Here is a 14,998-nt window from a genome sequence, read left to right as displayed (position 1 = left end):
GGCTGACCTTCTAATACAAAAAGAAGAAAATTGCTGCTTCACTTCAGCCTTCTGAATCTCACACAAAATGTCCTTGTGGCCCAGATGAACCCAGAACTTCTCAGAAAGGGGACATATTTCTAGCTTAACTAAACCAACACTATACAAACCCACCGGATACATCTCAGGATGGAGTTTGTATTCTTCTTTTAATGACACTTAGATTTAATTCCAAATTAAGAAAGTAGCAAAATAATGCTTCCATCTATCACACTGTAACTGTCTCTCATACAACCAAAAACATACTCCTGCAAAAGATGACCCAGAGTCCCCTTTCCCTCTTTGGGTGATAATTATTTGTCTTTCTCACAGAGTTACGTTGTCTCTGGGAAATAGAAAGTTAAAAATTATGCATGCATTTACGTTGGATGGTAGGTGAACGGAAGAGGGGAAAAGAAAAAACTAGTTACTGTAGATACAACTTCACATCAAAATAAGAGAGAAATGCTCCTAACTACCAGCATTGTTTCCACAGTGGATCATATGGTCTTCGCTGACATTTGTAACTACCTTCCTCCTTTACTTCCTTCATATTTCCTTTGTCCCTAGCAAATTTGACTAGACATGATTCCTTGTCTTCATTCCCAAGAGGTCTGGGCCATTGGCAGTCTTGATAACGTAGTTTTCTGTGGACTTCAATGCAAGGCCTGAGAGTACTAAGAGACACGGAGGGAAACGCCTGCATTCCAGACATACTCCTCGGGAGGAACCCAAATTCCCCTCGAAAATCAGGACTGATCACCTCAGCCAGTACACAACCCCCTTCTTTTTCTGTTGATTCCCTGCCATGAAGAACCCAAAGTGGCCAGACGGCACGTTTAACGCAACCATGGTTGTGTCTCCTGGTGGCAGCATTCCTTCTTTGGGAACTAAAATGTCTAGGCCAACAAAGCTCGAAGTTGTAGGGATGGGAAGCAGAACTTTCCTAGAGAATGTCCCCTTTCCCTAAGTAATCCTTGTGTCCCCTGGTAGCAGGTTGATGACCAAACACACTTCCATAATGGAAGGGGCACACTTTGTTCTCATTAAAATAGACACTTATTCTGGATACCGATTCCCCTTCCCTGCCTGCCATGTGTCTGACAAAGCCATGACCCTGACTGTGCAGTTAGTCTCGTAACAGCGGCATATGGGCCCCGCTGTGGTGCCTGCACCCTAGGACTTGACGTGACCGTGACAGAACACCCGAGTGCAGAAATCTTGTCTTGAAGAAACCAAGTTGCCCTTTCGAGGGCCGAAGAGGCAGTGGGCAGAGAATGGCTTAGGCTGTTGACTAGTGCTCGTTTGCCCTCTGAGGGGATAGCAGGGCAGTCTGGGGAAAAGCAGGGGCTAGAGACTCATAGCCACCCAAATGAGCACACAATCTCTTCCCAGCTCAGGGAAACCCAGACCTCCATGCCCGGGCCCTGTTGGCCACCATCACACAGGAACTGTCTTCTTTATTCCCTAATTAGGCATTTCCCTTGTCTCCCCTCTATAGTTTTCCCTCTGGGAAGGGACAACTTCTTCAGGATATCTTAATTCTCTATGACCTTCTTCTAAACGAGGCACCATGGAGCCTGGCCCAGGGCACTCCCAGGTTGAACAGACCCTCTGGCCTGAACTTTCAACCTGGGGACAATTCTGCCACCCCTACGGCCCCCCAAGGTATGTCAAGGAGATCCGGGTAGCCATCCGCAAATCACCTCCGGGGTAGAAAGCCTGGGGAACGAGGGAGTTCTATGACCTCTAGGAGTGCTCGGCATTGGAGGGGGTTCAAAAGAGAGACATGAAGGGAAACGGGGCTTTTCATAGAGGAGCAGATAGCTGGTGGTGTTGTAGTTAGTTCATCAGTTAGAGACACGTAGAGATCCATCAGGGCTGCGACGTGAGCCCCTGGGACAGACCATTTTGCAATTACTTGGATTGCTTCAGCTGTCTTTATCCTTAACATTACACAATTGATGAAGTTCTTGGAGTGAACTTCCTGAGCACATTGTGACCTATGACTTTTTCCTATGCCCCCTTGGGGCCAAAATTAAACAAAAAATTTTTGCCCATTACTCATGATTTTAAAAAATAAGTGATTGGGTTCTGTTATGGACTGAATTGTGTGCCCCCTCCCTGACTCATATATTGAAGCCCTGATCCTCAGTACCTTAGAATGGGACTGTATTTGGAGATAGGGCCTTCCATGAGGTGACTAAGTTAAAATGAGGCCACTAAGGAGGGTCCTAATCCAGTCTGACTGGTGTCCTTATAAGAAGAGATTAGGACACACACAGAGACACCAGGGATGCACATACAGAGGACACAGCGAGAAGGCAGTTAACTGCAAGCCAAGGAGAGAGACCTCAGAAGAAAACAAACCTGCCAACACCTTGATCTTGGACTTCCAGCCTCCAGAGCTGTGAGAAAATAGATTTCTGTTGTCTAAGACACCCAGTCTGTAGTACTTTGTTATGGCAGCCGGAGCAGACTCAGGTACCTGAGACCAGCGTGTGTGTGTTGGGTAAATGGCGGGGAGGGGACACGTCTGGGAAACGGTCCACCAGTTGCTATGGGGGAGGATTGCAGGCCCCGATTCCAGCCCCCAGCTTGGCTCCTGCCCTCTCTCTTCAGGACGCACTATTCCCTGATGTGGGTGGGACTAGTGCCCTTGTGTCAGGGCTGGAGAGAAAATAGAATCAGAGATGTGGGTTAGCAGTAGGATGGGAAGGAAGAAAGAAGCAAATTCATTTATAGTCTGCGGAGAGCCAACCAAGGATCCCGGTGGGAGACAGGGCCAGGCAGAAGGCTTCACTTTCCTAAATAGAACTCTGTTTTGACATTCTCCTTGCAGCTGTTCTCCCCCACGCTTGTCTGTCTCTCCAAAAGCACTAATAAAACCCAGCAGATTTTAGCCTCTCACTGCGCCATCTGGTGGCGCTCAGGGAGAGGTACAGTGGTTCTTGTGCACGCAGCCCCGTCTCCCCAAAACTTCCAGAACTGCCTTCTGTTCCATAAGAGTGACAGAGAGGTCGATACAAAGACCTTTGGGAAGAAGGTGATAGTGCAGAGAGCACTGGGCTGGAGTCAAAAGTGGACTCTGGCTCTGCATCTGATTAGCTGCATAATCTTGGGCAAGTTAATTCATTTCTTGGTGCCCGAGCTTCTTCATGTAAAAAAAAGAATATGGGTCACTAATACCAACAGGATTTTGTAGGATTCGTGGAGATAAAAGTCCCAGGAACAGTACAGGAACGTGGTGCCTCAGTAAATGTTTTATCCCTCCTTCCCTTCTTCATTCTTGTAGTCCTCCCTCCCCTGCTCCCCACCACAACTTACATGATTCTGTAAATAATCAAATGTTATTCCTGCTGTAGGCACTGCTCTCTTGATTTTAGCGGTGGGGTTAGGAGGCCTGGAAATACCTGAATCTGCAGGTTGGGAGAACAGGAGCACGTGGGTCATGGGAGTCCCGGCTGAGACTGGGGGACCCCCAGGCACTGGCACTGCCCTTGAAGGAATCAGAGCTAGTGTCTCGGGCCTGACCTTGACTTCTCATTTTAGAAGAGGGCCCTGCCTATTGACAATCAGGAACAGGAGGTGGGGGGCATGGATAACTGTTTTACATTCTTACTTTTTGAGATCTCCTCCAGGCCTGGGAAGATGATGAGTCCATGAACTAAAGCAACATTGATAAGAACACGAGTCAAAGGTCCCAGTTATCTAAACAATGCAAAACAGATGAACATTATGTTCATGTAGAACATTTTCAGTTTGGGTTAAAGGTAAGAGGGAGGAGATAGAGGAGAGTTCTATGTTGAGAAGGGACTCCAACATATTTGAAAATAACGAAAACATTTTCCCCATACATTAAAAAGACTTCTGATGCCATCTCTCCTGTATCTTACTGGGGTAGAGGGTGTGTTTCTCTATATGGCAGCTCCTGCAGACCTCATGTACTCTCCTGGGGGGCCACCTTTGTCTTCTCTAACATGCTATTCTTGGAATACATGATGTAGCCAGGCAAGGGTCCCACCTGAAGACCTGGAAAGTATTCATGACAGAGGAAAGAAGAATGCGGGATAGACCTTAAACCCTCCTGGGGCCTTGCAGCCTTAAGACCAAAAACCTTGCCCGTCTTCGGTGACCTGGGCTCCCTTTTCTTGCCCTATACAGTGGATCCACAGACCCTTGAAACTGAGCCCCCTCCTTTTATCTAATTTCTATCTCAGTAACCCTACCTGCTTGCTCAAGTTCAGAGACCAGAAATGTGGGAATCCTTAAGTCCTGTGTACCCTCTACCTTACCACCCTTCTCAGACATTTCTAGCATGCCGTTCCCAATGTTCTTGGCTTCATCTCTCTCCTGAGTCCTCCACCTCGGCTCCACTGTGATGGACTGACTCCCTGTGGGGTATCTGTAATCTGCCACCTGAGAGCCACCAGCCATCCTCCTGGCATCCGTGGCTCCTGTCTGAAATGCCACACGGCGGGGCACGGGGTGGTGTCAAAGGGGCAAATGGTGCATCCTGGAAGGTGGAGTCTTAACTCGCAATGAGGTTGTTCTGGGGACTGCTCAGGCGTGATACATTACTTCAAAGTTTAGGGGTTGAAAACACCCACGGAAGTAGGCTCATCGGTTATTTGGGTCAGTAGGCCACCGCAGGACTGGCTCGTCTCTGCCCCTCAGTGTCGGAGGCTGCAGCTGGGGAGCCAGCCTTGGGCTGGGAGCGACTGTGGGATCGTGCACTAGAATGCCCGCACCCAGGTCTGGCAGCTGCTGCTGGCTGTTGTCTGGGCCTATAGGCGGAGCTGCCAAGCACGGCCTCCCCCGCGGGCTCTCTCCGCGTCCCGGGCTTCACCGCAGCGTGGCGGCCGTGGGGAAGCTGACTTCTGACCAGGGCCGCTGAGGGCTCTGAGCACAGACGCTTACTGAGCGAGGCAGCGGCCGCAGGGCCTTTGACCACCGAGCCTTGCAAGTCACAGAACATCACTTCCGCTGCCTGCTCCCGGCTACGGGCGCGGTCTTCACACCAGTCCGACTCACAGGAGAAGATGTAGTCCCCGCTTCATGGTGACAGAAATCTCAAGGAATTGGGGGATATGTATTAAAACTGCCCCAGGGTAAACTTTGACCAATGGGAGACAGGACATAGAAGATGCATTTTCCTTTCCTCCCTTCAGAGGACCTCCCTCCCGAGGCGGTGTCTCCCATAGCCTTTCCGCAGGCATCCTGAGCACCTGGCTGCCTGCGGCTCAGCGGGGCGGTGGCCCAGGTGGAAACACACTCTTCCCATCATTGCGCCCTTTCCCTTCGCTCCTGCGGCCCGGCTGTTGTACTGCCCAAATAAAGCATCGGCATTGACGTCTCGCCTCTGGTTCTGTGCTCTGGAGACACGGGCTAAGCTGCCATCCACAGCCTGTCCCCAAATCTGATTTTTGCTTTTATTTTATTTTATTTAAGATTTTATTTATTTATTTGACAGAGATAGCGAGAGAGGGAGCACAAGCAGGGGGAAGGGAGAAGCAGGCTTCCCGCGGAGCGGGGAGCCCGATGCGGGGCTTGATCCCAGGACCCTGGGATCGTGACCTGAGCCGAAGGCAGATGCTTAACGACTGAGCCACCCAGGCGCCCCTGATCTGTGCTTTTAAATATCTTTCTTAGCCATTCACTTTTCTCCACCCACGCTGACGCTCTCCACCCTCGCTGCCATCTTCTCTTGCTTAGACCACAATATGCCTTCCTCACAGATCCCTTTCTGTCTACTCTCGGGATTCTCCCCCATCAGTCCACACCGAAGTCAGAGTGATCTTTTTGGAACAAATCTCATTACAACATCGGCCCGCTTAGAACCCGCATCCTCATTATGCAACAGGGCTTCTCAGCCTCAGCACTGCTGACATTTTGCGTGAGATCATTCTTTGCGGTGGGGCCTGGGGCCTGTCCTGTGCAGTGTAGGATAAAGTTTAGCAGCATCCCTGACCTCGCCTCACTAGTTACCAGTAGCACCTCACTCCCCAGCCAGACGCTGTCAAATGTCCCCAGGGGTGGGGGTGGGGCACAAAATCGTCTTGGTCGAGAACCTCTGGTCTAAAGTCAGTGCCCTTAGCATGGCCCTGTGTGGGCAGGCCCCAGCTCCCTGGCTCCCCGGTCCCCCCCACCCCCCACTCTCTCCCTGTCTCTGGGCAACAGCCGCCTTGCACTTCTCTCAGCATTCTCTGACCACGCCAAGGCCTTTTCCTCCTCAGGCCCTTTCACTGCTGTTCCTCAGCCTGGGGCGTTCCCTTTGCTCCTCTCTCTCCACCCCAAGCACACACACCTGCAGCCCAGTCACCCAGCTGACATTTTGTTACCAGTTCTCAGCTAAAAGGCCACTTTGGGGGAAGGCTCTTCTGCCCCCCAGGCTAGGTTACTCCCTGAATGGCATCCAGGACTGCTCCCAGTACTCGTCACAATGATCGAGAATTAATTAGCTTTGTGAAGCCTTGTTAATGCTTGTCCTCACTCCTCTGTTAACTGCATGACCGCAGAGTGGCTGTCTCTCTTGCTTAGCACAGAGCTTGGCAGGGGAGAGGTGCTCAATTTGATATTGAATGAATGAATGAATGAATACTCCTTACATGTATTCTGGGGAATATTTTCAGATTCCTTCCTTTCCTTGCTTTAGATTTTTCTCGGCCACTTCAAAGCAGGGCCCTCGCTCCAGGTGGGGGTGAAGGCCCCGTTCTCTGATGTTTTACCAACCAAACTGTCTACCTGGTCCTGAGAATCTCTCCAGAGTCTGCCCAGCGTTCTGACCTACTCCTTTGCAACACATTTATGTGAATATTATGGGGAGTACTCCAGAATCTTACCGAAACACTCTAGAGGCCAGAGGCGCATTGAAGGATCAAATCAAAGTCCAAGATGTTGTATCTGATTCTTTGGATCTCCCCCTGGGCTGCTGTATCCACCAAATGGGATTTCATTTGTCTTTTCTCACCTCTCATTCCTGACTACCTCCTATAGTCTCCAACAGGGATGCCAAATGTGAAGTGTCCTGTTTTGGATCCTGTCTTTGGGGGCACAAACTGTGTTTCAATGGTGTTCAGTTTTGAACGGGTCAGGGTGAAGTCCTGGTATTTTTACATTTAAGCACTTGTGGGTTTTGAGCCTGTTGGAGGCTCCTGAGCGTTGTAAGGCTCTTGCTGGAAATGGTCAGTATGTTGATCTCTGAGAACCTGAAAAATATTTTTTAGGGCATTGTTTAGAAATGACTTTGGCAAACAGTTTTTGTTAACTGACTTTTCTAGTTTGCTGATGGGCATTCTTGGGAACCTCTGGAAAGCCGGAGGAGGAGACTAACGGAGTGCCTGCCTGGTCCCGAAGCGCCGGCTTCCTTCAGAGCTGTGGAATCCTTGGAGTGGTGGCAACCCTGGGATTTACTCCCCCTAGTGGTTTGACAAAATATAACTTCTCTGGATGAAAAGGACAACGTTTAAGCCACAGCTCCCAGTTCTGAAGGTGTGGCTATTCAGAATCAAATTAGGGATGAACTAAGATGACGAGTCCATGCATCCTTTGAGAAGAGAATGGGAAATGGGCTCACGGAGGCAGGAGGAGGTCGGATGCGTAGACGGGCTGATGAAGCTGTTTCATCTGGAATTCTGGTCCCAGATAGGTTTACCTGGGACCTGCCAGGGACTGAAATTCTGAGGATGCTTTGCTGACAAAGTCCCAGAAACAAATTCTGAGGATGCTTTGCTGACAAAGTCCCAGAAACAAAGGCAAGAGCCAAACGCAATCTAAGGGAAAGCGGGAGGCATAAACAAAAAGAAAGAAAAGAAAGAAAGGAAAAAAAGAAAACCATCTTTCAATCCATCTCTGAAATTCTTTATCCTCTTGCTAAGGCAGCAGAAGAAAACAGTAGCAGGGTCTCATGCTTCATGGTGTTACCCTAGGTTTTCCTGTTTGGGGCTGGCAGACTGTTTTGTTTGGTTCTGTTTCTTTTTCTGCAGGCCCTGCCCTGGCCTAGGGTTGCTCAGATGCCTGTTGCGGTGAGTCAGGTTGTAACAGGCGGCACTGTGTTGCAATCACTGCAGTTAGTGAGTCAGCCCCGTTCAGGCTTAGTGCTGCATTTCAACGTGAGTAAGAGCTGCTCTTAGCTGTTTGTTCTCAGTCGAAGACCTTTTGTGTTTTCTCATCAAGAGGGGGATAGTTGCCCTTTCCTTTTGCCTTAACAAGCCCCAGAGAGACAGCCGGGGAACCCACAGCCCAAGCTTCTTTTTCTTAAGTGGTCCAGTCACTCAACACCATCTCCGAGCTAGATTTCTTTCCTGGCTGCAGAGGATGGCTAATGAAGGAAGCGGCGCACCAGAGACAAAGTAACACTGAAACCTTAACGGCCAAGCTGAAGAGAAATGCTATGTTTTGGGGTCGCCTGGGTGGCTCAGGTCATGATCCCAGGGTCCTGGGATCGAGCCCCGCATTGGGCTCCCTGCTCAGCGGGGAGCCTGCTTCTCCCTCTGCCTGCCTCGCCCCCTGCTTGTGCGCTCTCTGTCTCTCTCTCTCTCTCTGACAAATAAATAAAATCTTAAAAAAAAAAAAAAGAAATGCTATGTTTTGGGTGCAGAGGAGGTAAGCTCTCCTACGGCAGAGAAATCTCAGTAAGTTCTCCAAGGCAGTAGCTGGTCTTGCTGGTGTCATAAAATCCACATGATTTCTCAGTTAAATTGATATTTATTTAAAAAGCACCCTTGGTGATTCTAATGTGAGAACCACTGGTCTAGATGCACCTCAAAGCCAGTTAGTGGGCAAGTGCTCGTAGCTCCAAAGTGGAATTAGCTGAGACATGGGCCCCAGCCAGACTTCTCTCTGCTGGTAGCTCAGGGCACCCCGTCTCCCCCAGCTCAGCCTCAGTTTCCCTCCTCTGTCTTCTCTTCCTGCCTCCCTCCAGGCACCCCAGGAATCCCTCCTGTGGAAATCCCCTTCTGGCCTCCAGCATCCCCCCCCCGGCCTGCACACCCCCCCCCCCACCGGTCCCCTCCAGCCCCATCTCCTCCTTCCTGCCGCCACAGAAACTTCCATACCCCTTAAAAGCCTGGGCTCCGCTGATGCCCACCTCGGCTTAAACCAGCTAGTTCATTCCCCCTGACCGCCCCCAACAGGGTGTGTGATCTCTCCTCTGTGGGGAGCAGTGAGATGGAGCCACTGGGTAAACTCCCAAAGACCCCTGAATCTGGTTCCTTATCTGTAAAATGAGAATAATTTACAACCTCATAGGAGTGATATTATGTGAGCCCGTGTATGCTTAACCAACGTGAAATACACGCTTAATAATGGATCCTGCATGAAGCTTAGAAATCTACATGTTTAAATCACCTCAGGTGTTAGGTGTTGGTAGTGGGTGGTGAGGACCCCACTAAGAAATATTGCTTATGATGGTGGTTCTCCTCTTTGGCTGAGCATTAGAATCATCTAGGGAGCTTTCAAAAAGTTGAGGTGCCCAGGCTGAACCTGAGACCAATGAAATCTGTATTGCTGTGAGCAGAGAGAACAAGCATCAGTTATTTTTAATGACCGCTATGTGATTCCAACGTGTAGCCAAAGCTAAGAACAAGGTTTTGGGATCAGTGGGATGGATTCTACTGACCTTGAACAGATCACTAACCTCTGAGCCTCAGTTTCTCCCATCAGAAAAATGGGAATAAAATATGTACTTCATTGTTTGATTATGCAGATTAGCTGAGACAATTCTGCACGGGACCTGGCACGGTGCTTAGATCTTCCCTTCTGTTGAGTGGAATTGGGAGCTGGGGGGTCGTGGTGGACATCAGAGGCCCTGGCAGACCGAGGCCCTCTCAGCAGCCTGGGGCCCACCCAGAGTGCCTCGGCGCTCAGGCTCAGGGCTTATCTGCCTTTTGCCACTCTGGTTTCAGCAAATTTATGAATCCAGCTCTGGCCCGGCCCACAGGGAGCCTGGCTTCTCCCCATGGGGCAGGGCAGGGAGTTCATGCCAACGACCCCTGTTTTAAAGTACTTAATTCTACACACTAGTCAGTTAAAAAAAAATTAGTAACGATTAAATGAAAGAGGCAAATCAATAGTGTTAGTTCCTTTTGTTGTTGTTCAATCACCAATATGCAATATGGTCTCTCCCTTAAGGGTTAAAATTTTGTTTAATGTGTGGCAACCTGGAAATATGGCCACCATTATATAATGTCCATGAGAATATGTGTTCTGAGGTGTAAACATTCCGCTTCCACATCCTCTCTTGGGACACGGGTGTAGCACCATGAGTATGCGTGGGTGTGCATGAGTGTGTGGGTGTGGGTTTTGAATGTGTGCATCGGTGTGTTTAGTGTGTGTGAGCATAAACATGTGTGAGTGAGTGTGTGTATGTGTGTGTGTGAGAGAGAGAGGAAGGCTGCATGTGCTGGGAGTTGTCAAGCATGAGAATGAGGATTTCTCGTTCTCCTCACCAGTCTCCAGATTCTGCTTTACTTTATCCTCTCCTAAGCCTCATGTAAACTTAAGACAACTCGGGCTGAGACCTTCTATTACTGTCAAAAGCCATTTTGAAGCAATTCAAGCACTCTGTTTCCATTCTTCTGGGAAATCCTTGCAGTATTGGAAATCGTAACAGCATTCTACGATCATCTGTTGCCTTGTACAATGGCCTTCTCGACAAATAGATCTCGTCTCTTCTGGGCCCACTCAGGGCGGGAGGGCGTGGGGGGAAGTGGCAGAGACAGCTGCTTCCGTGCTATTTACTCTTTTTACTCTACTACACTGGCAACTGATCTCTTTTTCTTTCTTTTCCACTCTTCTTTTGTCCCTGTCTTTGAGCCTTGGTGGGGCATTCCTGGTATTAGGTGACAGTTTGTGTCTGAAGCTTGGTGGAACCCGACGGTCATCCTCCCTGTGCCCCGTCTGGCCCAGGGCAAAGTTTTCAATGGGGAAGATGCCTCGGCCTTCTTAAGCTTCATTGTCTACACCCAGGACTGCAGAGCAAAGAGCTCCAGTTTCTAAAAGGGGAGGACATACTCTGAGGGATTGCTGCAATTCTCTCCATTTTTACACCACGAAGGTTGCGGCATGATTTCAAATTTGGTTTATCTGAGTTTTGTTTAAACATGTGCCATGTTGCGACAGGATTCTTCAACTGGTCAGGGCTTCTGGTAAGATAATGCAATAAACTCTAGGCCCATGGAGAACCTTGCATGGTGTCTTTTCCCGTGAAGAGTATTATGGCTGTTGATGTCATAATCGCTCTGATTATTCCTGGGCATCCTGGGGAAGGGTGTGCATTCTCTGTCTCTCTCTGCCACGAGGGCTCTTGGCAGCAGCGGTGGCCTGGGCTACCGTGCTGGCAGAAACCAGATGACCAGCTACCAGTTTCTAAGGGCCAGGGATAGAGTGGAGAAGGCAAGGCCAGGCACTAATTTGGGGGCATGGAATTGGTCTGAGAGGGAACATGTCTCTACTTAAAGATATCATTTCTTTTCATCTATTACCACAAGTATAAGGAAACGGTTGCATTTACAGTTTGCATTTCATGACAACAGATCTTTCACATGGGTCAGAGTGGTTTTTATGTTGCCAGACCTTGGCCTCCCTGCCTTGCCTTACCCAGAGTATCATTTTAGTAACAAACACTCATGAATAAGGTAAATTTGCAGAAACCCTTATAGATTCTTTTGAGTTTCTATAGGTAGTATAAATATTTTAAAAACCACTTTATTGGGGCGCCTAGGTGGCTCAGTCGTTAAGCGTCTGCCTTCGGCTCAGGTCATGATCCCAGGGTCCTGGGATTGAGCCCCGCATTGGACTCCCTGCTCAGTGGGGAGTCTGCTTCCCCCCTCACTCTGCCTGCCGCTCTCTGTCAAATAAATAAATAAAAATCTTTAAAAAAACCCCCACTTTATTATAATTACCAATATGCTGCTTCTCCTTTTGTTTTTCTTTTCTTACAAAAACGTAAGGGATGGGACACTTACCAGAAGGATCTGTGGGGGCAATGCTTTTCATCTTCAATCCATCCAGAAAATGTACAGAGAAACTCACATTTTTGCTGGTTTTTGTTCATGCTCTGCCAGTATTTCAACCGTAGGATCATCTGGAAGTTTTATCACCACAGAAGATGATGAACATTTCATTATTTAGAACTTCATTGTTTTACACCTTCCTAGAAGCAAAAACTCCACCAACTTTTTTTTTTTTTTTTTTTTTTTTTAATGAGAGACAGAGAGCATGAGAGGGAGGAAGGCCAGAGGAAGAAGCAGACTCCCTGCTGAGCAGGGAGCCCGATGCGGGACTCGATCCAGGGACTCCAGGATCATGACCTGAGCCGAAGGCAGTCGCTTAACCAACTGAGCCACCCAGGCGCCCTCCACCAACTTTTAATATCTATCAAAGCAGATTACACATGAATGCATGGGGTTTCAAAGCATTTGAGCACTTTTTTTTTTTTTTTATTGTATCAATATCTCTTAGGATCTGGATTTGGGGACTGACTGGGATTGGCTTGGAAAAGTGAGTAGGGAATCTCAAGATTGGTCTGGAAAGTGGGAAGAAGGCAAATCAGTGGGAACCAAAGAAGGTCACTCTGGAATTGTTTTGTTTTGCTCTCCAAACTAGTTCCCTAGTATAGATGTACCCGAGTTTCTCAAAACAGGAGCTATAAACACCTAAAGGTTGTGGTCATCGGCGAGGGGCCCCGTTCCCGGCTCCCCTCTTCCTTCTGCTGTTTCTCTTTCTCGGAGCAATCCTCTCCCTGTGAGAGCCTCCGTGCGCCCATGGGCCCAGCCCAGACCTCTTCTTTGAGGCCTGTCATTTGAGGGGGTTATTTTAGTATCCGGTGATGCGAGTTCAGATGCAGTTTAGAATCCCTGCCGTGTACTGAAGGCCAAAACCATTCAATCCAATACACAAGGAAGTTCCGGTGCTGTCCTGAACTTCTAGGATCTGCCTTCTTACATAACTGTCCTCTTCAGTGATTTCAAAACAAATGAGGGCAGAGGGAACCTGAAGGGACCAACAGGGCATTGTGAGCAGACCTGGTGTGCAACTCTTTGTAAATTAATTTTAGCGTTCCTTATTCCCTATTGTTAAAAACAAGACAACCAGCCCCAAATAGAGTCATTTACGCTAAATCCCACGTCAACAGAGACTTAACTTAATGACTGTTTCAGCTCTTGGAGAAATGGAATCTTAAACTAGTCCATCAGGAATCACCTGATCAGGATTAGTTAAGTAATCTGCCTGATGAACCCCTGCCATGCCCTAAAGGAAAGTAACCTTGCAAAAGCAATTTACTTTTTGTCTGGTCTAACTTCCTTGTTCCACCCCCCTTCTGCCTAGAATAGTCTTTCATTTCGTACAGCTCCTCAGAGCTCCTTCCTGTCTGCTGGATGCATGAGTAGTTGAATAATGCCAATAGGGTCTTTAACATGTACTCAGCTGAGTTTTGTTTTTTAACACCATATATGTGTGGTTTTTTAAAATTTTCCTTTGAACTAGTTAAAAGGTCATCTCGGTTCCCTCATTAATGAATTTGATAAAACCTTTGATGTGTTTTCATTTTATATTTGTATGAGAGGCATGATTTTTACCTTTTAAAATATATCTTTTAACATTAGGTACATAATATGCTAAGTACTTTTCTAGATGCTGATGGAGAGCAAGAATTTTCTGTCCCCTCAAGGGTCTTTCTAGCTGGACTAAGAATCAAATTGACTTGAGGCAGATTAACAGGAGAAAGTCAAATTTAATGGTGCACATCCGAGGAATCCTGATAAACATGGAAATTCCAAAAAGAGGCAAAATGACGTATACATGTCATTCTGAACTAAGGAGAAGGGGGTAGAGGTCTGGGACTTCAAAGGGAGGGAATGCACTTCACAGGAAGATGAAAAATGGTAAATGTTGGGTAAACAAGTGTTCGCTGGGCCATACAGAAAAAATGGGACATAGAGGACTCTGATCAAACAGGCCTGATTAAGTTCTTCTCTATCGACCACACCTAATACATATCATACTGTGGTTATCTACAGCGATACCTCGCTTCCTGAAGCAGGTTCTCTAAATTATTTTTAGGCAGCTGAGGGGGGGAGGTAAAGAGCTTTTTCTGAATCTGCTGGATTTGACCGCTGTTTAACTGAATCTTCATGCCAAAGTGGCCCCTCTTGGGGTGGCCCGCCCTTGGCCCCTTACATGAAGCCCTTTTGTGTATTTATTTAACAAACCCCGAACACAGTTTTGGATGCTATGTGCTGTTCTAAGTGCTTGATAAATGTTAACTAATTCAATCCTCATAACAGCCCTATAGCACTTCTGTGTCCCTTCAGCCCTTATTAGCCCATCTTATCAAACTGAGGCTCAGGCTCAGCATCCTGGGCAAGGTTGTTCATCACTGAGTGCCAGGGGAGGGAGCCCAAGTGCAAACCTGGGTGAGGCTGAAGCACATAGGCCTTCTGCTGGCCCTGGGGCTCCCTCTAAGTGAGCTGGGGGGTGAGATGAGAACGGGGCCCCAACTTTATTTTGTAGGATGCAGCATCTTTAAGGAGCAAAAGGGTTGTGTTGACAGAGGGGAGGGGCTATTATAAATGGGTTCTGTAGAGAAGCCCCTAGCCAGGGAGGGATCTGCACTGGGCCTGGTGGTGTGGGGCATTGCTCGGACTGGCATGATGCCCGTTGTGCTGTGTCTTATAAAAGTCAACTTAGGGGCGCCTGGGTGGCTCAGTTGGTTAAGCATCTGCCTTTGGCTCAGGTCATGATCCCAGGGTCCTAGGATCAAGGCCCTCGAGCCCCACGGGCCCCACGAGCCCCACATCCCACTCCCCGCTAAGCTTGGAGTCTGCTTCTCCCTCCCTCTCTGTTCCTCCCCTCTCTCTTTTTCTTTTTCTTTTTTTATTTGAGAGAGAGAGAATGAGAGACAGAGAGCATGAGAGGGAGGAGGGTCAGAGGGAGAAGCAGACTCCCCACTGAGCAGGGAGCCCGAGGCGGGACTCCA

This window comes from Mirounga leonina, unplaced genomic scaffold, assembly GCF_011800145.1.
Source record: "Mirounga leonina isolate KUSES-001 unplaced genomic scaffold, KU_Mleo_1.0 Mir_176, whole genome shotgun sequence".
Taxonomy (NCBI): domain Eukaryota; kingdom Metazoa; phylum Chordata; class Mammalia; order Carnivora; family Phocidae; genus Mirounga; species Mirounga leonina.
This window is presented reverse-complemented; position numbering follows the sequence as displayed.